We start from the raw sequence: 25,647 nt of genomic DNA on the forward strand, positions 1-25,647 counted from the left end.
CTTCAGTCTGCTTGCATTCTTTCATGGCATAAAAGTAACATATCTTTATTTTGTTCTTTGCTTGCTGTCGTGCAGGAGTCGGTGTTCGTGGATCCATCCCGATGCCCTCGGGCGGCGGAGGGATGGCCGGCTCGAGCCGGTGCGGCGGCCCGGCGCGCCAGCGCCGACGCCGGCGACTACGTGGGGCGCCCTGACCCAGGCCGCCGGAAACTGCCGCCGCCGCCGAACACATGTGCACCTGCACTAGCCGCCGAGCACCGGCTACACTCCGGCGCACCACGCCGGATAGGTACGTACATACGCAAGCACGCCTACGTTTGTGCACGTAATCGCTTGCTTGCTCGCTGGGGCCGATACTTACGTACTAAGCGATAGTTACACTCCACAAGACGCACGCTGATTATTTATAGTGGCTTGTGAATGTAGACACTAGGACTGTTGAGGAAATCGATTGAGCGACTTCGACAAGTTGTCTTCATTGGCCAGACGTCTACTCTGTGCCACGCAGTAGTCAGCGTCCGCAGAGAAGTACTAGCTTGTGTGTGTCTTCGGCTGAGCCTGCAGGTCACATTATTTCGCTTTGGCTAATGAGCTGTAAACTCGCGCATTTAAAGTCTGGCGCCGCATGAACGACACCACGTGATTTCGCTAGCCAACAATACAAACTCGCGCGCATAAACGTCACCGTGCAGAGGACGCGGCGCTGCGAACTGTCAAAGCGTCTCAAAGGCTAAAGGCTTTTTCATCATCATCATCAGCAGCAGCAACATCATCATAATCATCTTCTTTTTTTTGTTCCTCTTCCCTTCCCTTTGCTAAAGCTCTTTGCACCTCGTCTGGTTTCTTACTGGCTCCGTAATACGCCCATCATTGACCAAGTGAAGATTTCATTTCGTGATGTCAGCACGAGGTGTCACAGAGACGTAATCATGATGCCGCAAATTTTGGGGATTTTCGAAATCGTGATGACATTGTACTGAGAGTTCACGATGAGCGCGATGATTTTTGTTTTGCACCACTCGCGTGGACGCTGACGCCGATTTAACAATAGATAGTCAGGTCTCGCGAAACACCGTTAGGTCTCGCAAAATCTCGAAGAGGCTGAAGGTCGATTCTCGTATTGGATAAGGCAACGAAGGCTTTAGTTGTAATAACAGTTGTTTGAAGTCACAGATACTTGGCCCACGGTCATGTTGGCATCAAGGTTTCTGAACTATTCTAACACTGCGTCTTTGTAATCTTATCGCCGTGAACCGGGAAACCGGAAGAGAGTCGATGGCACGAGCCCGGTTTCTGCAGGAAACGACGTTCTATAGCGACGCATCCGCGTGATTTTCAACGCTCCTTTGTGTGTGAGGTTAAGATAATCGTATCCCGGAAGAGACATGCCTAGGCGCGCCGCCGGCGCGTGTTCGAACCCTCTGTTGCGAGTTCACCGCGGCCTGTCAACGTGACAACAGGTGCGAACGCACACGCAAGAAAAGTTAATAAGGACATGTAGGAATACAGCACAGGGCAGCATGGGGCAGGGCCAACAGGAGTACTCGTCCCGTTTGCTTCTCGTGTGGATGTATCGGTGCCTCGCTTAGGTTCGAAGGGCCGCCCCGAAATCCACGAAAAATAATGACAGACAGCGTAAGGGCAACAACCACTGCGTAGAACAGGACCGGAGCAATAGGATGTGCTGGTTTTGCTTGTATCCGAACATTACGACACAGGTCTCTGTTTTTCATTTGTCGGCCAGAGTCACAGGTCCGGTTAATCGGGGAGGCGATCGCCGGGCTAATTCCAAGGGCCGAAGCATCGGCCCCCCGAACCGCACCACGAAAGCGTGGACAATTTAGAAGTGGTCCTATTTGGCGCGCCAGAGGACGCCGGCTGTGGCCCAAAGAACAAGTCAGAGCCGAGAGTTGATAAACAAAACAAAATTATATTCTCAATTACGGCAGATCAAATCAATACACAAGTATGCACACTCGGCAATAGTTGAATACAATGTGTCACCAATCAAACAATGTACTACACAGTACAATCAGCCACGCTCGAAACAACGGACACAGACAACAACACGAACTACAATGCAGTCGCATGCATCGAACAACCAAGACACTTAAAGACTAAAGAGTTAGATAACTTATTCAGTTCAAAGTTCTTGGAATAAAAGTCTGAATGATACTCTTCCGAGAATCACTCACTCAAAGTCCAGCGTTGTTGTCGTTCCGCTGCCCCCCGAAGTTTCTCTTCTAGGAAACCTCGCGTCTTCTATTGGCCGCTCTCCAAGCTCCAAAATTCTTCGCCGGAAACACGTCGGCTTCACACACACAGCTGTTGCCACGCGTCTTCGCTCGATAGCGGTAGACACACACTCTTGCCTGTAGCTCGAGTCTTCACCCCTCAGGTGGCAATCCTCTTCTTCTCCTCCTTTGTCACGGAAGACAAAAGGCTTCGCCCACAAGGCAAAACACCCTACGCACTCTGGCGCATACTTTCTTCTTCTCCTGCTTTGTCACTACGGACAAAAACTTCACCGACAGACGCGGCAGGATACCCTACGCACTCTGGCGCTAACTTCCTTCTTCTCCTGATCTCCCATCTTGGCTGCTCGATTAAATACCTTCCGCGCGAGATTCCAGAAAGTTCTCATCATTTCGTCGGCGCGATACGCAGCGAAGGCTGGGGAAAGGGCGAGACGGCACGAGGGCCGTCCGCGACGGATGACGCAACCCTGCATCACCGCGCCCCTTTCCATCGAGAACGTTCTAGGGCTTGCTCGGCCGCCGATGCGAGGAGGTTCGACGGCGAACCTACGCTTCCGAGGGGAGAGGGACGCGCGCCCGGGGAGTCTTAGGATGCTTGTTATCTTTTTTTATCGTTGACCTCTCGGCGCTTCATCGCGAGAATTCGGCGGCGCGCCCTTTTTTGAGCGCTCGTTTTGTGACAGCTAGGATGTCTGCTTTAGTGCTGAGGCTAATTAGAATAAGTTTAGGCATGGCACCTGCATTTCTTGTTAGCGCCGGCTAAAGGCTACTTTCTGATTGTTCTTTGGTAGAACATAACGAAACGTCATGAGAGGGCGTGCACAGGCAATAAGCACGCTGAGAGATTTCAGGAATGTTTTCAACGCGTATAGAAACATGAAGTCAATTCAATTAGCTTATAGAACATCAATATATGTCCTCTAAGACAGCAATATATGTACCCAAAGCAACAATAATAACTTAGGTTTTACGTGTAAAACCCAAGATATGGTTATGAGAGACGCCATCATGTAGGGCTCCGGATATTTAGACCGTCTGATGTTCTTTAGCGTGCACTGACATGGCGAGTACACAGGCCTCTGCCGTTTAGCCTCCATCCATATGCAACCGCCGCGGCCTGGATAAAAACAGCGACATTCGGGTCACCATCGGAGCACCATAACCACGGCTCCACCGCGGCCTACTAGAAGCAACAAGTGACAACAATAACTATAGGGATATCGGAATAATGGAATATTGGCAGGCACTGATTTTTAGAGCCTTATAATTGAGCGAGCGATGTCTCACAATTTGACAGTGCTATTATAAGGAGTGGAAGTTATGTGATGTCAAAAATGAACGAGTCGTTCGGTGGTAATAATAATAATTTTTGGGGTTTAACGTCGGAAAACCATATGATTATTAAAGACGCTGTATAGGCGAGGGCTCCGGAAATCGCGTCCACCTGCGGTTTTTAAACATGCACATAATCAAAGCATGTGGGCCTTGAACATTTTATGCCTTCTTCGAAAATGCGGCCGCCACGCTGGGAATTCTGTTCGCGATCTGTGGGTCAGCAGCCGAGTGCCTTAGCCAGACTACCGTTGCAGGTAGTCGTTCGATAGCGGATGCTTGTTGCGATTTTTCGAAAACCACCAGTGCATTATTGGAGGAAGCCAGACCCAAGGCAGGCCGCTTTGATTCTCCGGCACCAGTGCTTACGTTTCGATCCAATCGGAATTGTCCCCAGATTATTCTGAACCCATTCTACCGGAGAGAACGATGCCTCCGTTCATTCGGGGCTCGTTACTTGCCAGAATAACTCACAGCGCGGCTGTTATCGTTTAAACTAGGATGTCTAACCGTCAGACAAGCCTCGATCGATCCTGTGTTGCTGGTTGTCGTCCTCTCGGGACGTTGCATTCTGTGCTGTCGCATAGCGCGTACAAAATTGCGTCCTGATGGTGATTCCTGCGGAACCGTGGAAATGTTAGCCTTGCGCTCTACAACTACACTTCCTTTAGCCATTCTAACTAGCATTGTGGGCGCTGTTGAACAAGCGCTACATGCTCTTGAAAAAGCTTCTCCTTTAATGGTTAGCAAGCTGATGGCAGCCAGAAATGCAACTAAAATAGGCTGATGCGTCGTGGGATCCATTAGTCACGCATGCCGAATGCAGGGACCTTCGTGATACCAGTAGCGCCAGCTCACTCAAGGTCACATGCACGGGCTTTGACGCTTTCGAGCTCGATAATGAGGTTCACAAAGCGCTGGCTACTTTGTTTTTTTTTTTTTTGCCTGACATGTCGAGCGCGCCGGATGCGCGGCCATTCTGCGCACGACTGGAGGTTGCGACGGCCAACCGCATACGACGACGTGAAGCTGACAGGATCGCGAGGCCACAATGCTTCATGGTGCATGAGGTACAATCGATGATGCTCTGCTTTCTTTTTTTTCTTTTTTTTCAAGACGAAAGGATTGCAAGGGTATCTTAATGAGATACTTCTAATATCGTGGTGCAAAAAAATCGTCGTTTAATCTCAAATTAGCTTTCGCGTCATTATTCCGTCTAATGTACACGTCGCATGCTTTGAAATTCCTCCTTCCTCCAATCATTGGCCGTTTAGCACTGCCACAAAAAAATGAAAGTCTTTAAGCTACATCTTCTAAACTGAAACCAATAAGCCTGCAATTTTTTTTTCTTTCAACGATATTTTCTATTTTAAACACCGCTTTAGAGGCCATTGCCGAAGAATAGCGCACGCAAGAAAATCGTGTGATCAGTTTCAATGCTTCGTGGGCTGAGAAACCTCACTTACACCTTGAGGTAGCCTGTATATAGGCCTCACCTGTCCGTACTACGTACAGAAAAGGTCATTATGTGACTGACCAAAATTATAGAGCTGTTAGAGCTTCTACTGTACATTGCCACCTTGAATGTCCACAGCACGAGAATATCTGATAAGAGTGAAACTATGTTTCGTAATCACGTTAGAACTTTAGATTAGCGACTACTTTTTGTGCAGAAAGTACCTAGACTTATCGTGCCATAACAGACAGACACTGTTTCGCAGGAATCGACATGACTTTTTTTCGTATAAAAAGTACGAATAAACTATTTACAAATGATGGCTTCTGCGTGAATTCAACTTCCTCTCTCTTCACTTTACAGTATGCTCCTCTGCTAATGAGTTTTGTGGGATCGCCGAAGATGGCGGATGAGTTAAGTAAGGAAAAACTGACAACTACCCATTTGTAGCACAAGGAATACAGCCTTCGTAACACTTTTAGCTGAATCGTTCATTATTGTGCAATAAAGTGTGCGTGTGTATCAGGGAGCTAGATATAATGACGTAGTGTGTTGGTGTCCTCAATTACCTGTCTTACGTGCGGTTAAAGACGCGTGTCTGTAACTGAATGCCTTTAGAACACTATGTCTTAATCCACGTGTTTAAGGAATAGTGCTTAAAGCACGAAATGCTATGTGTGCTATATGCCGCAGCATTGCTGGCACCCATAGGTGGCAGAATGCTTCAGTTTGTTTGCAATGGGATTTCGCAGGAGGTTGCTGCGGGTCTGCGTGCTGCTTCTGCTCCTGGAGATGGCGGCCGAGCGGCACGGTGCCTTCGCCGCCGTGCCGCCCAGCGCCCAGCGGCAGACTGGCAGCATCCCGGGAGACTTCATCATCGGCGCCCTCTTTCCCGTGCACCAGTCACCGGACGCCAAGAACGCGCAGACGCGCACCTGCGGAGAGGTACGTCTGTCGGTTCATCTCTTACTGCGTATGCTCGGTATGGCTGTGCTTCCGATTGAAACAGTTGGGGTAGCTACGCGCTGCTAGTGCGAAGAACGATGAAGCAGTGAAGCTGATGGCCTTCTTCTCCTCCTTTCCCTCTTCAATAACTTTACTACCCTTTCTCTCACCTTGATACACTACTGGGCAAGACTATACTATGCTATGTTGACCAATCCCCTCAATCTTTTCCAAATCCTCCCCTTGATTTCTCTTTTTATGGTTAAGGGTTGTCCGTTGGAGTCGTCGTTGGCGTTGCGCCGTAGCCGCTGCTGGTGATAACGTGATGCTCATGAAGATGAAGAACAAGCGCGTTCTAGACCACACATTTTCTTTCAGCCATCACGGCACAGCACATGCAAGGTACCCACTATACGCCATGACGATGACAGTGATGACGAAGACGATCACGGACAAGGATGGGATTAAGCAGTAGATGAGAGAGGGATAATTATTTTATTGGAGCGATGTCTGAATCCGATTCCCCTCAGCAGTAATACGTCAAACGGAACTTGCAATTCAACACAACATACCATTTTTGACTAATAAACATTGTATATAGCTGTACTCCGCTTGGCACGCATTTACATCCGTAATTGTGGAATGAGTGATTTACGGCAACACCGGATGATCCCACGTCTTCGCCCACTCATCATAATCCATTTCGGGTATATGACGCGTTTTTTATAATATGCTATACGTTGCTATGCTATCGTACATTCTTATCTCCTCCATTTTCTTTTTCTCACCCTCACAACACTCCTCATCCTCCATTCTCTTTTGCATATTTCGCGATACTATAAGGTATGCCTGGCTGTGTTATGCTAGGAGCTTTTTTTACACTGTGAATATGATGACATGCATGACTCCGATGTTAACAAAAACACTCCACCGTGGCCTCCACGATTAGCTCCAGACGCGGCAATCGCACAGGCAGCGTAAATCAAAGAGGCAGCGGGGAAACTACGAGAAAATGCGAAGCATCTTATGGTTGAGGCTTGTCCCTTGTCCGTCGTCGTAGCGACGCTATTACTTGGAGCGCCCACTAGACGGCTCCGCGGTAGAGCACTTGCTTTATGTCTAGATGGCGTGAAGCCCCGCCTGATTAAGGGCCCAGCCAGATCCATCCATCCATCCATCCATCCATCCATCCATCCATCCATCCATCCATCCATCCATCCATCCATCCATCCATCCATCTGTCCGTCCATCCATCTGTCCATCCATCCATCCATCCATCCGTCCATCTATCCATCCGTCCATCCATCCATTCATCCATCTGTCCGTCCATCCATCCGTTCATCCATCCATCCATCCATCCATCCATCCATCCATCCATCCATCCATCCATCCATCCATCCATCGCTCCAATCCAGCGCGTGCTTTGGTATGAGTGGAGACCGCTAGCGGCGCTGCGCTGCTTTGTAAAATAAAAGCGCTTAGCCTCTTAGATGGCTCTGCGGCAGAGCGCTCTCTCCGCTCCGCATCTGATCTGGTAAGATTGGAGACCACTAGTGACGCTGCGTTGGTCTTTATTATAAAATATGAACGTCTGCGGTGATGAATAAAAAAAAAACACCTCTTTACAAAACTTCAAGTCGATCCATAGCTGCTTCGAACACTACTAAGGGTCCCCTTTACGGGGAGAGCAGCCCAGCACTTGAGTGCGACATTCAGCCATGAAACTCGTAAACTCGCCTTTCTCCTCTGTAATTCAGTCACATTTGCTGGAATCCGACCAATGTTTTCTTCTGTTTATAGAATGCTAGATATTCTTACAAATAAAGCTTTGCTGCATTCGGCTGAAATGTTGTCTTCGCCTGATGGTGACGTCTGGACGTCCGGCAAAACTTGGCACGAATATTCAGCCACCATCCTCAAATCAACAATGCAAAGATGCATCTCGCAGGTAAAACACGCTATCTTCTTAGGTAAAAGCGCCTGATATCGACAACGTAAACGCAAGGACCGTGTTGATGTTCCACAAGTTACACCGTACCCGTGCTCTCCTGACGGTACGTGCTGTCGAAGCAATTTTTGTAACCCGACGCATTTCTGCTCACCTGAACTTCTGGTACTTGTATGCAATCAAATTCACTGTGCGTGCCTATTTCGTCCGGCGTGATGCTTGATTCCACACTCGGGTCATTTTTGGTGTGGTATAATTGTATTATTACACTTCCATCCGGCGTGTGTCACTATCGTATCTGTTTCATGCAGACGTCTTATCTGTCACAAGGTGTATGCGTGAAATAAGGGGATTAGCCCCGCCGCGGTGGTCTAGTGGCTAAGGTACTCGGCTGCTGACCCGCAGGTCGCGGGTTCGATTCCCGGCTGCGGCGGCTGCATTTCCGATGGAGGCGGAAATGTTGTAGGCCCGTGCGTTCAGATTTTGGTGCACGTTAAAGAACCCCAGGTGGTCGAAATTTCCGGAGCCCTCCACTACGGCGTCTCTCATAATCATGTGGTGGTTTTGGGACGTTAAACCCCACAAATCAATCAATCAATCGAAATAAGGGGATTATTAGACTTGTTTTTCTTGGTCAAACACAATTTTAATCATAACTAACTGACAAAAAACTCAAGAAAAGTACGGGCGATGTAATCCTTATAATTATGATGCAAATGTCAAGAAAATAAAGTGAATGAATAGATGACTTGCCGCTGACAGGCACCGAACATGTAACCTTTGCATAACGCGTTCCTTGTATTCTTTCCTTTATCGTTGTACGTACATCAGTCCTGTTTTTCCCTTTCTTCATCTCTTTCTGTAACTTCTCTCATCTAATATCGTTCATTCCCCTCACCCTTTTTTTCTGCACAAGGTAGCCAGCTGGTCTGAGAACTGTCTAAGCTTCTGTCTTTCTACTCCTCCTCTCACAGTTTCATGTCCCTCACTGCAGGTATACAGCCTACTTACACTTCTTTAAATTACCTTATGTAACACTGTAAGTTACCTTAGGTTATTTCATTTAATTTCATTTATTCACATTAAAGACCCCAGAGAGGTGTTACTAAGAGATGGATATCCAAACAAAAATTACAAAATTTCTCCACGAATGAATCTTGTCATTTCTTCCCTGAAAGCGGGCGAGGTGGTGATGGAAGTGATGTGGTGGGGAAGGCCGTTTCTGTATTTGGCTATGTAGGGGAAAAAGATGATGAGCAAGTGAGAGTTCGTGCAATTAGACGAGAAACGTTAAAAGGATGGCAAGTCCGCAGTTAAATGAGCATAGAAGGTAGAATGTGAGGTGTTTGGCGAAGGGAACTGTTATACAATTTACGATATAATAATAAGCTCGCGATGCGATGGTGATGTGCTAGTGCATCCAAACCAGAGTCGGCGTTCAACGACAACACACTGATGGGATATAGAGGCGGCCTTAGGTTACCTTAGGCGATACATAGTTTAATTGTGAAGTTGCGTTTGTAGGCTACATTACCAACCTATAGACTCACCCTACCTATCGTGGGCGCAGGTCCGCGAGCACTACGGCATCCAGCGCGTGGAAGCTTCTCTGCACACCATCGACGACATCAACCGCAGCGACACCCTGCTTCCCAACGTGACGCTGGGCATCGAGATCCGCGACTCGTGTTGGTATTCGCCCACGGCTCTGGAACAGAGCATCGAGTTCATTCGGGACGCAATCAGCGCCCAGGAGACTAGCGGCGGCGGCGGAGCGAACGTCACCGAATTGCCCGCCGTCTGTCCCAAGGGCCCGGCGAGGCGCGTCAAAAACCTAGTGGGCGTCATAGGACCTGGCTCGTCGGCCGTCACCATACAGGTGGGTCTGAAATCGCGAAAGTTCTCCCGTTCCTGCTTTAATGGGCTTGCTGCGGAGAGTTTTAGTTTTATACCACCAATATACCCCGAACGATTCCCAAGCCCGGGTTGCCATCAGTGTGGTGGTTACTTCGAGCATGTCCAGCGCCTTTCCCGGTCCCCCTTCCCACCGAAGGAATAAACAAGCTCAATAGGGCCCAGGGCCTGATCTCTCAAATCCTGGCCGTCCAGAAAGCCGGTGTGAGGGCAGGCAGGTTTAACCCGACCGTTCCCGAGTGAGCCTAGCCAGGTGACGTCGAGTCAACTCGTGCCTACTGTGGACCTAATAAGGTTGTTTCACTTACTCACCTAGGCTTTTTCATCTCTATAACTTATCTAGCGAGAACATTGGCCCCGTATCTGCACGTTACACTGCAAATGTCGTCGAAAGACGATAGTCTTGCGTCTGGAGAGAATGAACAAAACGTTTTTTTTGATGTTTTGCGCAAGAAAATCGGTGAATAGCGTTCTGGAGGCGCTGCGGTAGAGAGCATCGAGCGTGTAGCGGAGGCACGTCAGTTATATAAAAAGAGACTCATGTATGCTTACGACGGCTTTTCCCGCTACTTCGCGATAAGTTCATCAGCGTGCCTGCAACCGTTGCTCACTGCGACAGCACACAGGTGGCGACAAGAACTTATGCTAATGCCGCCCTTTCAGCATTGCTTGTATTTCTGTTCTTGCTTATTTTTCAGTTACTTTGTTACCAGATGTCGCTGTTGCACGTTACCGCATCTCCTCAAGATCAGCGTCTTTTATAAGAACGCAATAAAACTTGAAACTCGTTTGCCTGCTTTTGTCAGCTTCTCTTGGAACCATATTTTACACATATTCATTTGGAATATCATTTGTATGTGGGTCATCAAGAACAACAGCATCCATCCCATAACCCCACAGGCTGGCATACGTCAGTTTGAAGTGGAAAAGCCGTTGTAGTGCGGCCGCTCTAATGAGAAAGTTCAAGACTGCGTGGTTCTGTTGCTAGACAGTATCCGTCTTGATTGCACTTGATCTAAGTGTAACCATAGTGTAAGTAGACTTGTGCCTAAGCTACATGCTATATCATTCAAATCAATGCATCAGTGTGTCGTGACTTCGTTTCTGAAAAAAATAATATTAACTGGATTGCGTACCTGTTCGTGATTCCCCCAACTTTTATGCCATACATGAGCAAACTAATAAATGAGCATTGTAACAAACAAAAATATCAAACAAGAAAAAAAAAGCAGCTAACCAACAAAGTAGTTCCGTGTTGACGATTTCGTCTTCTTCTTTCCTCCTCATCCTGATGGGCGAGCAGGTGCAGAACCTGCTGCAGCTGTTCAACATTCCGCAGATCGGCTACTCTGCCACGTCGCGGCAGCTGAGCAACAAGCAATTCTTCAAGTACTTCCTGCGCGTGGTGCCTTCCGACCAGTACCAGTCGCAGATGATGGTCGACACGCTGCTCATGTACAACTGGACCTACATCTCCACCGTCCACACGGAAGGTAAGCCGGCGGTCGCCGCCTCTTTCCTTCCTTCGAGAGCGGTGGCTCTGCTACCAGGCGATGGCTAATGCACACAAGACTTTGTGTGCTGAGTTTCCACGGTTAAAAGAACAACCCCCTGACACGATTACAGACAGATATCACGATGCATTTGGCAAGGGGTAAGAAGATGAACCTACAGTCACGGTTTTTGGATGTCAGTTTGCTTGGCAAGAATTTCGCCCACTTGGAACGTGATTATGGTCATACAAAGGTCGCGCTTCCTGTGTCTAATCGAGACAAACTTATGTTTGATAATTTAGTGCGCTTCACCCAGTTCCACTGGTCGTTGGCATTTGCAGTAACAGAACCACGCATAAATGTTCGGTCGTCTTAAGCCTGCTTATAAACACGTGGCTGTGATTATAAAGTGCTGTTTATAAATGCAATGAAGCCGTACGCATGCACTCCGTACGAACATACAAAACAAGCAGAAAAGGACAGTCAAAGCGTGCACTGTTGCTTCTTCTCAATGCCCCACCTTCTTTACACTGCATCGGAAAGACGACGTAGAAAAATCTTTAGAACTGCGTTTGCTATTCGAGATTGTTGACGGCATTGAAACACCTTCAAAATGGCATTGAAACTCCTACTTGGTTGCTTCGTATAAAATTCACCGCAAAATTATGGACATTTTCTATGGTGTACCGCAAAGTGCCGTTATGAAACAGCAAGAACTGTCAACTGATCGCTCCGCTCCAGAGCTGTGCCAAAACTTGGACGAGGCATCCTACTAAGGAACCTATAGGATCTAATATTGGCTAGCATGACGGATTTCCCATGGGTATATGACCCCCATAGAGTTTCCTAAAATACTATTGGGGACTCTACTGCGATCATTGGGTCGCGTGTTCTCGACGTATCTAATAGTAGTAGTACGAGTCGTCGTCGTCGTAGCTGTAGGTAGCCACCTCTTGTTTAGTGTTTCGAATGTTCGCTGGGTGATGGTACTTGTATATGATGAAGATATGATGGAAAGATGCGAGATGGTGGTACTTGGAGCGTTCACTAGATGGACGGACGGACGCATGGACGAAGAGACAGACAAGCAGACAACGTACGCGCAGACGTATGGACAGAGAGACAGATGCCCGGATGGACGGACCCAGTCACAGACCCACGCAAGGACAGACGCACGGAAGAATGGAAGCACGGATGGACTGACAGATGCTTCGCCCTACTCATTATCAATCACTCCGTGAATATGCTGTGATATTTTAAATGAAGAAACTCACTAGAAGACGCTGCCTGCGTCGATGTTGTCTCTCGCGGGTTAGGGCGCGTTCTCGTTCATTGCGAGCTGTTAGTTCAGTTGATCACAAAAAGCGTTCCCTCTCTTCGCCACACGACGAGTGCTGAGGTGGTGCCCTCTCTTGCGCACAAGCAAAGAGACAGCAGCAGAGGACGATGCCCGCCGGCACAACGATAACCTAAGGTACTTCGCCCCTAAAACGTTCAAAATGTTTCTGAGGCATTATCTGTACTCTGAACATCGGCTGTCTTGCATGGATGTCATCAATGTTGCGTAACAAGCGCACGTGTTCGCAGATTGAATACTGTGGTGTTAGGAATGCCCCGCATGTAAGCAATTAATCCAGCGAGTGCAGATGGTTGGCGCGTTCTCGTGTTTTCCACTACGCTGATCATTTTCTCAAAAATTGTTTTTATGAAAAACTAGCACTTCGAAATGCTGGGCGCGTTGTCGCAGCGCTGACAGAATTCCGTCGAAATACTTTTACGTTATTTGCATCAAATATTGTAATTGACACCAGAGGACTTTGGTTGTACGTTTAATGAACAGCTGGCTGAAAGAAAATATTACTAAACATGAGTGGAATCGTTTTTTTGTCATTAATATTCGTTGAAAACTTCGTTGGCTTTACTTGAAGAAACGTAGGCGTAAGAGGAACTATATGCGCAATATGGAATGAATAATAGGTGCTGGCCGACTCATAGTGGGTGAACACTTCGTCAGGAAGCGCCTCTTCGAAGCAGGAAGCAGTGAAGCATTAGCATGATTGAAACTGCTCCATGTCACACACTGTACGTTGGAGAGAACCAAGGCGGGTGGGTGTGGGCGACTTCTTTCATAAACCTAACATCGATCAATCATCCGCTTGGAGGCCAGACAAGGATGCAGTGTTGTACTTCAAGCGTTGAGTAATCAAGAACTTCCTTCCGAACGTCTGCGAGACCCGGTTAACCGAGACACACGTCTTATGCGAAAATTTACAGCAGCTTGATCGGTGCTGTAGAGAGAGAAACATGGCACTCAGTCATCGGGAAATTCCTTAGATAGGCGGGGTTTGCCGACGAACCAGGCACCAAGGCTGCTTGAGCTGTGAACGTTCTGCAGACAAAAACAATGACACAGTAGAGCAACAGGTGAGGCTTATCCACGTTCGTAAATCATGACTCCAGCGGGAGCTCCGCTTACTCTTTTATTAGCGAGAACACTGAGGTCATGGCCATCAAGAATATTTCGTAAAGCATTAGAAAAGCTTCAACGTTCTTTTGAAGGCACTAACGTTTGTGATCAGTACTGAGAGCGCGATATCGAAACTGTGCTTTGTGCTTGTGTGGAAGCGGTGTTAAAATGAAGAATTTCAGCCTCGCCAGCTGCAGGGCTGTGTAAATGAGTGTGTGTGTTTTTTTTTAAATATTTACTTTATTCAACATGAAAGTGGGATTAGGTAGCTGTAGTGAAGAAATGGCTATGACAGCTAATTCAGTGATTTTCTTGTTCGATTTAAAAGTACAAAAAGAAGAACGAACTGCTACAGACTACAGAGGCGGTTAACATAATTTCACTACTCAAATACTCACTTCATCTCTCTTCATTCGACAGCGTACCAGGCAAGTTTTTATTCCCCTTGTCCGCAGTGTCATCTGGTCGCTAAATTGAAGTGCCCGGCAAATTGCCAGAGAGCAAGTGAACGTTAAGGAAGCAAGTGGCTTTTAGATTGTGGATACTGGTAGTCTGTAGTAAATGCATAGGGGCTCTGATTTTTTTTGCTTTTTTTGTTTTTCACAACGAAGCAGTTTTTAGTCGAGGCTTCCTCGTCCGTAGGCGTAGCTCTGGTCACGGGATTTCGCAGCGTAGCGAGAGTAGGACTCTATAAGAGAGGAAGGGCTGCACCGTGCCAAGATGAATGAGGGTGAGGCTTTGTGGAAATGATGAAACAATAAGATGTGCGCTCAGAGCGGGAGTGTCCAGGCTCAGTGGGAAGGGTGCACCATTAATAGATGCGCTGAGAACGAATGATTGTGTTGGGGCTCACAGGAAAGGGTGAACCACTAGAAGGCTCACAAGCGTGGGTGAGGGTGAATGTGACAGAGGGGGTGAATGTGACAAAGTTTTGACTGTGTTCGCAAAGTGGTGCTGCCGCTTTTTTTTTCTGGTTACGGTCTCAGAATAAAGTCGCCCTATTTGCGAATAATTGGACGTTTCTTTATCACATCGCGTTACACAGGCTAGTGAAAGCGCTTCTTCGCATCTAATAACTTAGATAAGTTTTCGCTTCATATAGGCACACACTGAACTGAATATCCAAAGGTGGTGATTAATAATTGGGGATGGTCGCAGTGACTGTGAGCCACCAGAGCATAAGTGGGGCAGGCATGACGTCATGCAGCGTGAACCGCTGCGTAGAGGCGTCATGGCTGTCTTATCTTTGAGCCTTGCCGCTGCGGTACCACGTGAGAAGGCGTATAACGGCTGCTTCGGCGGCGCTTGGTCGTTCAGCCTCGCGATGGGTGGCGCGCTGGCTGGGCTATCTGTACGTGGGCTTCAGTGGAAGTGACAACCTCAATGTCATCGTCGAGTAGATAACGCTACACCACGCTGTGAAATCTCAAGCAAAAACCCAGTTTCCTGCTGAAACATCAGGGCAAAAGGAGGTGACATTAGCCCCAATATAAACCCCAGCAAGCGGGAAAGCTCACCACCATCTAAGTTGTTGCAGACGCCAGTCTCGTTTAAGAACACCAACAAGGTAAAAACATCAAACTTGAATGATATCGTATGCGTAATTTCTGCCAAACCCAGTCAAACATGCCTTCATATATTATTAAGTAGGCTTACGAGAATAAGTCTCGGCCAGTTTTTCGTTTTTCTGCTAGAAGGAATACACGTGGCGTCTTTTTTGTTAATTTTTTCATTCAGACCCCTTGCTCTATCCATTTTATTCACCCTTTCTCGTTGATCTCAGTTTTTCGAGTCGAAAATCATTTTTACTCTCTCCACCATTTCCTAACTTTTCTAGGGTGAGTTCACCGCGTCCTTAGTTTTTACTTCTTAAACATTTATTTTTTTGAAACCTTGTGTTCTGGCAATTTAGATGACAGAAGTTCAAAAAACAGCCACCAGGGGGAGGAATATACGAGAGTGCGGGTCAGCCAGGAGGAGATTGAAGCCTAATGCATACGAAATCACGGACATGTACGCTTCATTATTGGCTTTGTTTGCTTCTTTTGTCTTCTTTATGTTTGGTAGTCTCCTCTTTATGCGAGGGCGTTGTCGCCATTCTACAACCTCGGCTCTGTTTTCCTTTCAGCGTGGTGGCCTGTTACGCCTGGTCGACGTGCTTACTCGCTCCACCGAGCACGTCGGAGCAGGCGCAACAAAAACACAGAAGAGAACCGAGAATAGGGATAAAGGGAATAAGGACCGAGTGGTGGCGTGAAAGGGACAGGATCCGGGGGACAAAGAATGGAGCAGCAACGGCGCTCGTCTGCTTGAACCGCGGAGGCATTAACGGAGTCTTCAGGGAATCGGGTTCTTCCGGGTCCCCGGTACCGCACGGTATTGCTACAGGGCATTTCGCTGCTGCCCCCCTGTGTTGGCACTGTGCTTGGCTTGGCACCCGGTGTGACGCGACCTGCCCGATACAAGATGGTGGCGTTCGGTTCTACTTGGCCTTGTACGTGTGTGCGAGTCTCTTAGGCTCTGGCAAAGATGTCACCTCCCTCTTTCTCAGCCACCTCATCTCCCTAGACTCCTTCGATGTTTTGTGTGGGTGACATGACATGGCTTTGGGCAAATGCCATTCGTGCCATGTATGGATGAAGATGATGAGAGGAAGACGAGAGGGGACTCGATTCTTGTGTATCGAGCTCATGCAGCAAGCACGCTACGGACGACAATGAAGGCAATGCATAATCAACGTTATTGTTTTGTTCACTGTTAAGTGGGGCATTAACCTGTGCTGGGTTATTAGTAATGATGGATGATTGTGATAAAGCCTTCGTGAAAATAAATGGTGAGTTGATGACAAAACACTACAAAGAGACAACTCAGCGCTCGCACGAGTCGAGCCCGTAGCCTGCGCATTATCTTTTGCTGTTTTCTAGCAACTAAAGATGTGCAGCCATGACTTCGTATTTCTACTATATTGTTGATTATCTTTATAGATGGATTTACAACATTGTGCTGCGAATGGAAGCCCAACCAACACATTGCAGCCTTTACCCATAGTTACCCTTCTGTAGAATAAATTTACCAGAACAAGTTGTTATTAACGAATGGTACGAACAACCTTTTTGTACGCTATATACATATATATATATATATATATATATATATATATATATATATATATATATATATATATATATATATATATATATTATCACGTTCCCACCCTGCACCCTCACGATGGAGCATGCGCTGAAATTCTACAGAAAATGTGACTTAGGTTACGTTTGTTTTGTGAGCATTACAATGTTACGTGTCTTGCGTCGAGTTCTTTGGTCAAGCGTTAACAGTATACATTTTGCTGTTCAATTATTTTCTCGCATTTTGTTCGACGTGCGCTGACACGTTTTCAAGGGCGAAGCTCCTTAAAGCTTGGGTCGGTCGTCACCTGTATGTATGCATGTATGTATTAACCACCTCACAGCATATCCACGGAGTGAATGATGATAAATGGGGCGAAACTTCAGAGGGTTCTATCGGCGAACTGTGAATAATCCGCTCGCAGCGTCCGTCCGTCGTCTGTCTGTTTGTCTGTTTGACACACGGACGGATTTATGAATGGATGGACGCACGGACAAATGGACAGACGAATGCACGAATGAACGCACGAATGAACGCACGGGTGGACGGATGGGCGGATAGATGCATGGACGCACGGACGGCCACACAGACAGATGTACGGACGCACGGATGGAAGCGCGGATGGACTGATGGACGCTTCGACCCATTCATCATCATTCACTCCGTCAATATGCTGTAATTTTTCATTCTTACCGTCACGCTTTTTTTTTCTGTGATCGTCACTTTACTTCGCTTACTAATATGTGACACCTTTTTATATTTGAATCCTCCTATTTACCGTTCATTTTCAACCCCATGTTCCTTACAACAGCGGTGCAGTTATGATTGTCGTTATGCCACGTGGTGACATCAGGAAAATATCATCATCAATAAGGAGTACGTGATCTCTTCGTCCTCTTTTTTATCTTCTGCTTGGCTCCCAGGACGCGCGGGCCCAATCTGTTTGGCGTGGGATGCAATAACTCTAATGGGTGAGATAATCAGAAAGGGAGATAAAAAGAAATAGAGAAAGGGACAAAAATGCAATTATGAAGAAAGACATACAAAGGAAGAAACACAAAAGGGACACAGAAAAAAAAGACAGGCGTAGAATTGTATGGCATTGTCAAGCAATGGCTGAAAAATGTAAGTGAGGGTGAGGCGGAGGGAAAGGAGAAGGCAACGCTGCCACCTCCGCTGTTATCACAGGTTTGCAACACTACCACGCAGCTGCCCAGTTTTTCGCCTAGCAGTAGACAAACATTTCCCCTAGTTATTGTGGCTGATGTGGTAGTGATATCATTTCCTTCTTCGTAGTTTGCCAATTTGATGTGCACTGTGAAATAAAATAACGTTATCAGAGGTGGTGCCATTAGTTTACAGCGGCGTTAATAGAGTCGATGGTAGTCATTGTTGGCTGCACTACGGTATGTGTAAATTTGATGTGAGCACTGAAATGAAGCCGACACATCATGTAACAGTGGTCGAATGCATCTACTATATAGGTTTACACGCAAACTCAATTATCATTACTTCAATTTTTTTTAATGTTTGTTTCACCACATAAAGGGTGAATTAGCAGTGAAGCATGCTTTTCAGTGAATACTTGCGTCAACGTTATTTCGCTCATTTTCTGCGCCACCGCTCCATATCTGGGTAATAATTTTCACGAAGTCTTCGCGCAAGAGATGCACTGAGAGAAGCATTTCGAACGCAGCAGTAAGAAAGCAATAAACGATTGGAGCAGCACTCAGGAAATTGCGTCTCGAATTACGTAATAAATACTACCCATGGCAAAGTTTGGCCAATTGCAGCCTTGCCACAATGAACAATCTCTTAATGAAGAACACAATGTCGAGTAGGGCGGCACACACCTAATCTCACAAGAACTGCTTGTTGGAAACGTGGCGCTAGTGTCTGCTATAGCTGCAAGCTTGGCGAGCCTTCAAACACGTTAATGGTAATACGAACATAGATTCCCCTAACTTCAAGCCTCGTGGAATTTAACAACTTCACAACTAACTTACTATTTAGAACAAAATAGTGTGCTAGAGGCTCAGCAATGCGTTGCGCCTGTGCATCTGCACGGAGTAGACCTGTGTTCATCGTTTAGAAAAAAAATAGATATGCACCATCATTTGAGCTGATAAAGGTACGTGCGTTTTAGAAAACAAAGTCACACAAATGATTTAGCTCTTTAGTACAAATCAGACAAAATCGAGAACTGCCCGTCATTCTTCAAGACTCTGAACGACTGGAGCGTCATAGTTCATTGCAGTCATTCTTGTAGCCATACTTACGGCAGCACAAGTACGTGTGCTTCTGCCTTATGGCCGTCATCACGCGTGCTGCATAAGAACATTCGAATTGGCTTTTTTTACAAACGCGAGGGAAAAAAACGCACTTTGACGTGGCAGCACCTTGATGGAATATGTACATTAAAAAACAGTAATACAAGCGTGCCTAACGAAATGCATTTTCTTTTCCAGAGATCTGAACTTAATCATACTGTACTGCCCTTCGATCTTTGTCGCCATCCGAAGAGAATGTCTTCTAGAGCGTGCGATATAAATGATCAAAGTGCTGTATGACACACTTCTAACTTTCATAGGCGCCCTGCATATCCCCGCCTCGAGGCAAAGCTGCCCACGCAATGCCAGCAATAAAATTGCTTAGCAACTGTGTTGTGCGTAACTGAACTGAAAATGTACCCGTCGGACGTGATTACCAAGGCATGAGCGGCGCCGCATCGCTTTAATGCACGAGGAAACTCATTCAGATTTCATTACTTTTTCCGCGTAATCTCAATGTTGTGCGCTGACGTCACACTTGTAGAACCGGTGAACTCCACAATCGCTCTCACGATCACGCGAAACTGTACTTGTAGAGCGTGTACTCGAAGGCGGAACAGAAAGATGAGCACGTTCATTCTAGAAAGTACAAACCATCTCCTAATGAGACCGCGAGACCAAGGAAGAAAGGGAAAGAAATTCGATTAGTGCACATTGTGGAGAATATCTGACTATAAAATTACGTTAGGTCCTGGAACTCGAATTCTGATTACCGTCGTTCATATATGTCCGGTTCCAAATTTGTCGTAATTCTCGAATATGATGGTGCTTCCCCACGGGTCCTTTTCTTCGCGAATATTTCTCGGTATATTAATGTGCACTTCTCTGTCTTTCGTCTCTCACGCATCTCGCCACTCTTAAGCCTCCCCTCGCCCTCCGCGTCTTTCCCACCCTTTAGTTTTTCTTTCATCCCCAGCGACGGCTTATCAAGAAACGTTTCCACAATGAGAGGAGGTTCATTTCTATTCATTATCAACGCGCTTATTATGTTCAGTCTTGACGTATACCTTCAGTCTTGAATCCACCTTTCATCTCTTCTCAGGGGACATGTTCCTCTGTTGTTTTATTCCTTGGTATTTCCTTGCTTCTCGTTCACTTATCAATTCATTTGCATGCACGCGCGCGCTGAGTGTTCTATAGTGCACGTCTGGTGTGAGAAAAAAATCACAAGCAATAACTCGCGTACAGGTCCGACAGCATTTGTGCACCCAGCGTGCATAATCGTCACAGAACAGGGTTTAGCGAGAAAAAAAAGAAATTGGAAGACGAGCGTGAAAGAAGAATGGACTCGTGTTTCCGCATATTACGAGGCAGTGAAAACAGGGATAATTGCGTGGTTGTTTTACGCGATCAAGTGTGGAGAAGCGTTCGCTTTTCCTCCTTCGTGTGCATGTTTTCCGCTCTCCTGACAAAGTTCCCTCAACAGCGACAGGAAAGAGAAAGTAAATATGGAATATTTATCGCGTTTTGTTTTCATCTCACTACGCTCTTCTTTCATTCGAGCGTCCCTGTGAAAACTTACTCTCATCTCGCTATCTGGCGTCGCTGTTTTCGTTCCAGAAACTCCGGTGCCCTTCTCAACGTCTTTCATGAGTTCCCTAGGGTAATAACAAATTTCCAGAGGAAGCGGGAGTGACGTCAGTTGAGTGCCCGGAGCGCACAATCATACGCAGGCTTTGATGTAATGCACATCACTTCTTCAGTGAGGGGTCCTCGTTGCTAGAAGGATCTTTGTGGCTAGCACATGTATCGAAGATAGCGTCGTGCTAAAAAATACGCACTTATTTTGTTGTAAGTTTCATATCTTTTTTTTCTAAAGAGTTATTTCACTTGGAGCTTCATTATCTTCGGAAACCTTACGTCTTTCATGCATCCAGAGTGTGACAGAACTGGCAGTTTAGTTAGTTCGTGGAAGTCTCGTGGTGGATTGTCTTCATCATCGTCAAAAATGTATCCTTCATCTTGCTAATTAAGTAATTAAGAAGCATTCTGTCGACGTTCCATACTTGCCTCTGACCCCGTTTTTAGCGCTCTTTAAATTACAGAAACACTCCCATACACTTGCCCTCGCCACACACACCACTTCGTCATTTTGGTTCACATTTTTACGCTGATTCGTAAACCTTTTCGACAAGAAGTGAACCACCTCTAAAAGTTTGGTTGGTGGCCCACATTAGGGCAACGCCTTTCACACCGCTTTCACTAACTTCCGCGTATTTTAGGCGCACGCATTAGCCGCATTTCACGCTCCCAGATGCGTAACCTACACGTTACGTGCGGAAACTCCTCCACTCGTTTTACTTATGAAGCGCAATGAAAGTGCCAGTTGCAGGTGCTTGGAGTCTTCGTGGAGACAATTAACTAGCAAATATAAGCTTACACCTTAGTTCGTCTAAACATTAAACGTGAAAAACCTATTTCACGGTGAATGACTAAGCAAGATTGATGGTGTCGCTCCGGCAGCTAATATGAAAAAAGGGAACCTCTTCAAATAGTATCCCCGGAAATAGTTTCTTTGCTTTTGTGACTAGCTTCCCGGACTGAAACACAAAGTTGGTAGCAAGGTAATGAAGCCCTTAGTAACACATCGTATTCCACTCTGCTAATTTCCAACAGATCTTTCTCTTCATAAAAGTAACGTATATATTTCTGCAAGTGAAAGTGGCCGCTGAATAGTGTATTCGGGGCTGCACAAAAGCAAAAGGCAACCTGTTTGTATGAGTCGTAGTAACTGAGCAGCGGAAACCTATACTGCACCACCACGAAGGCTACATGTTTTTTCAGAATCCTTTTTATTGCGTTCTCGTTGCTTGTGTTTTTTTCCTGACATTTAGTTGTGTTGATTAACGTTTGATAAGTCAAGTGAGAAGAAGAGCTCTCACCACTTTATTTGTCTTTTTTCTAGGAAGGCGTCTTGAAACGCTCTCGTTTTCAACAGCGCTACTTGCATTAATTTTGAATGCTTGTTTCGCTTGAGCGAGCCTAAAAACGGTCCCAACAATAAAGCACCTTCGTATTTAACTCAGATTTATTTATCATGACCAGATTTTTGCATATTAACAGCTCATGTAGCACGTTACTATGGGCATGTCGTGCTTCTCGGAAACATTGGTCGTATTCAAATTTTTACGTTCACCAAAATTTACGTGCAAGAATGTTAAGTGTATCCAAATCAATTTGTGTGTTATGAAAGCAACCCGTCATGGTGGTCCAGTGGCTAAGGCACTCGGCTGCCGACCCGCAGGTCGTGGGATTGAGTTCAGGTCGTGGCGGCTGATTTCGATGGAGGCGAAAATGTTTGAGGCCCGTGTGCTTTGATTTAGGTGCACGTTAAAAGAACCCCAGGTGGTCGAAATTTCCGGAGTCTTCCACTGCGGCTTCTCTCATGGTGAATTAGTGACGTTAAACCCCAACAATTATCTACAATTAATGTTATCAGAGTATCTGGCTCGGCTATCGAAAATGTTTCAAGCACTGACGAACACCCACCCATCCGTCCAATGTGATCTCAAGCTGATCGTTGGATAGAACTGTTGGAAGAGTATTTTTCGACGGTGGAAAATACGAAGGGATTCAATTTAACTTGTTTTGCGTTATTAGACGCGAGTGAGCTCACACGATAGCACTGACTTTCGGCGTGAGCAGCTTCTTCCTTCGGCAAGACATGCGTCTCTGTGACATCGACACCACTGACATGTTTTTGTTCGGCAGCTTATCACCAGCTCGTCAAGTCTCTATACACCCTTGAATATATGTCTTATTAGCATTTGCTTATATAATTTTTCACGTTATTTTTTTGCCTATTTTAGGGGAAAAGTAACATTACGATAGTAATGGTTGTTGCGTATGCTCTTTTCGCCTGGCGACTGTCCTTTTTTTTTTCGTTTGTCAAACGTCGTCTCGATACGTTTACTATTTGTTCAAGAACTTCGCCATCTCTGATGACGCAAGCTCGAAGCACGCCTCTGTGTGCATGGTTTCGAAATGAACAAGAAAATGTTTTCGCTCTTTCCTAACGTACCCGTCGTGGTGAACTTTTCGTCTTGCCGAAACGATATTGTCAACAAAAGTGTCAGGTTGACGTCATGGTCTGTAGGTTTCAGTACTTTTGCGCTGTCCTTTTATGGCAGCTCTTTCGAAGCCCGAACGCACGCAGACTAAAGCAGACCAGTTTTAATTAGTTCCCGGGACCCGACGGCACTTTCAGTGATGCACCAACTTGAATTAAATACCCCCTCGAGAATCAAATGCCACGAAACTCTGCTCCTTTAATGCTTTTTCCCGAATACCGACTGCTAACCCTTTCCTCTGCGATCGTTTCATTTACGTGGCGATTGGTCACTCGTACCTCGTTTTATTTGCTTTTAATGGCATCGAATATCCTTATTTGGCTTGGGTTAGAGGTGTCGGTACTTTCCCACAAATCAGTAAACAAGAAGATGTTTGCCTGTGTCAGTTCAACTCATCGAACAGATGTCACGTATTTCACGAATTCAGCGATTTCTGCGCTGTTATTTTGATTCTTACTCATTCGACTTTTTTTTTTAATTGACGCCTAAGTTATGGTTTTGAGTCAGACGAAAGTTGTCGAGCGTGCGCGAGTATACATTTTTGTTTCACTCGGCTTTTATTGAAAAAAAAATAAAGCAGACTCACAGATGCGTTCATTTGCATGGACAGTCATGACTGCGGCAATAGCAGTAGAATTTCAGTAAAAATTAACAACTTCTCTTGAAGAAGGTGAATGATCTTGTCGAAGTTGAACATTCACAGGAACGTTCACATGATGGAGCAGCTCGCGTCGTCACGCCTGGGTCGTTGTTTTTTCTTGCCAGCTTGTCGGTGTGTCGTTTTACCAATGCAGTCTCGGCAGGGACAGAGCTTTTCGAAAGTCGTGTATTGTAGCAGCGAAACACTTACCGTGTCACAAAAGGGGCACGTTAAAAGATGCACTTAAGTTGGCTTCACAATTCAAGTCATCTAAAGCGAATTCATAAGGGCCCAGTTGAATTTTGCTGCCAAGGTAAGTCTTAGATCAACATCCTCGCGATGTGTCTACCCTATATTTCTCTACTAGCACATCTCAGAAGCAACACTTACCTGTTATTCTGAAACCTGTAGTAGTATTGTACTCGTGAAGCACTAAATCAATCATCTTGCCATCACTGGGCACTGCTTCACAGTGACAAGGCTTCTCTACCCAAGGATAGTTCTTTCCACTTTACACGCAAACAGGTAGTTGGAGTTGTCCAATCTGTACCAGAGTGCTTACAAGACGTCGATACGCTGAGATCATTGATTGATTTGTGGGGTTTAACGTCTCAAAACCATGATACGATTATCAGAGACGCCGATACGCTGGGATCAGCTGAGAAAACAAAGTGCAGGCAGTCGCGAAACTGAGCTAAATGAACGTTGCTGTAGAGTAGCCCACACCATATACAAACGGAATGCTTATTGCATTGGGAGCCACTGGATCTCAGTTTTCTGGTATTCATACTCCTTCTCACCTGAAGTTGCTCACGTGGATTAGATTATAAGCAGGTGAGTAATGACTTTTCCGAATAAAGTATGTTAATCTAAACGGGGAACCATAATGCGTTGCACAAGCAACGCATTGCCATCAGGCAGTAAAAACGAAATATGAAGCCAGATGCTCCGGTGCCGTTTGGGAGTGAAGGGCTCGTATTGTATGAGGTGGAAGCGTGACTGGAAGAATGGGAATGGCAGTGCGACAAACTACACGGGCGCGGCTTCGTAAGGGTGCACCGAGGTGACCTCGCATGGTGTTGGCAGCAGTCGTCGCACGACGGAGCCAGCGGCCATTACCATAGGGAAATTAGTTTTCCGAGTGGCGGTTTCCGGGCCCCCGAGCGGAAGCGCGTTTTCTGACTTCCGGTTTAATGCGAAATGCGGCAAGATGGACTGGGGACAGAGATAGACAAAGAAAAACAAAAATCACAAGAGTGAACTTGAGTTTACGAAGGTAAAGTGGGTGAACTAGATAGAGGGAGATAGAACGGAACATCTGGAGCGTGGTGAGGGCTAATCATTGAATGGGCGTAAATAAATCCAAAGCCGAGAATCCAAAATGGGTGGGGCAAATGAAAGTATATATGAAGATGTACACGAGAACGAAGTAGATAGAGGCCTTTCTAACCCTCGTCCTTTCTTTCTTTGAAACGGAATAGAGGCGATGCGATGGAACGATGTGCCCGCATTTATAGAATCGGGCCTGCATTGCATAACCGATGCGAGTTGCGTGAAAAACGGCGAAAGTGTAATGGGAAATGGAGAGGCATGGTAGTTTTCGAGTTTTCGTACACCAGTTGAACACACATCTTCTCTGGAAGGACAGCAGTTGCGTCCCTATAT

The 25,647-nt window shown here is 46.3% G+C and overlaps 1 pseudogene; it reads left to right on the forward strand.

Moving 5' to 3' along the window:
* The first annotated feature begins 230 nt into the window (after positions 1 to 230).
* Positions 231 to 25,647, forward strand: part of LOC142786650 (metabotropic glutamate receptor 5-like) — a 147,152-nt pseudogene continuing 121,735 nt past the window's right edge.

The sequence above is a fragment of the Rhipicephalus microplus genome, unplaced genomic scaffold, assembly GCF_043290135.1.
Source record: "Rhipicephalus microplus isolate Deutch F79 unplaced genomic scaffold, USDA_Rmic scaffold_27, whole genome shotgun sequence".
In the NCBI taxonomy this organism is placed as follows: Eukaryota; Metazoa; Arthropoda; class Arachnida; order Ixodida; family Ixodidae; genus Rhipicephalus; species Rhipicephalus microplus.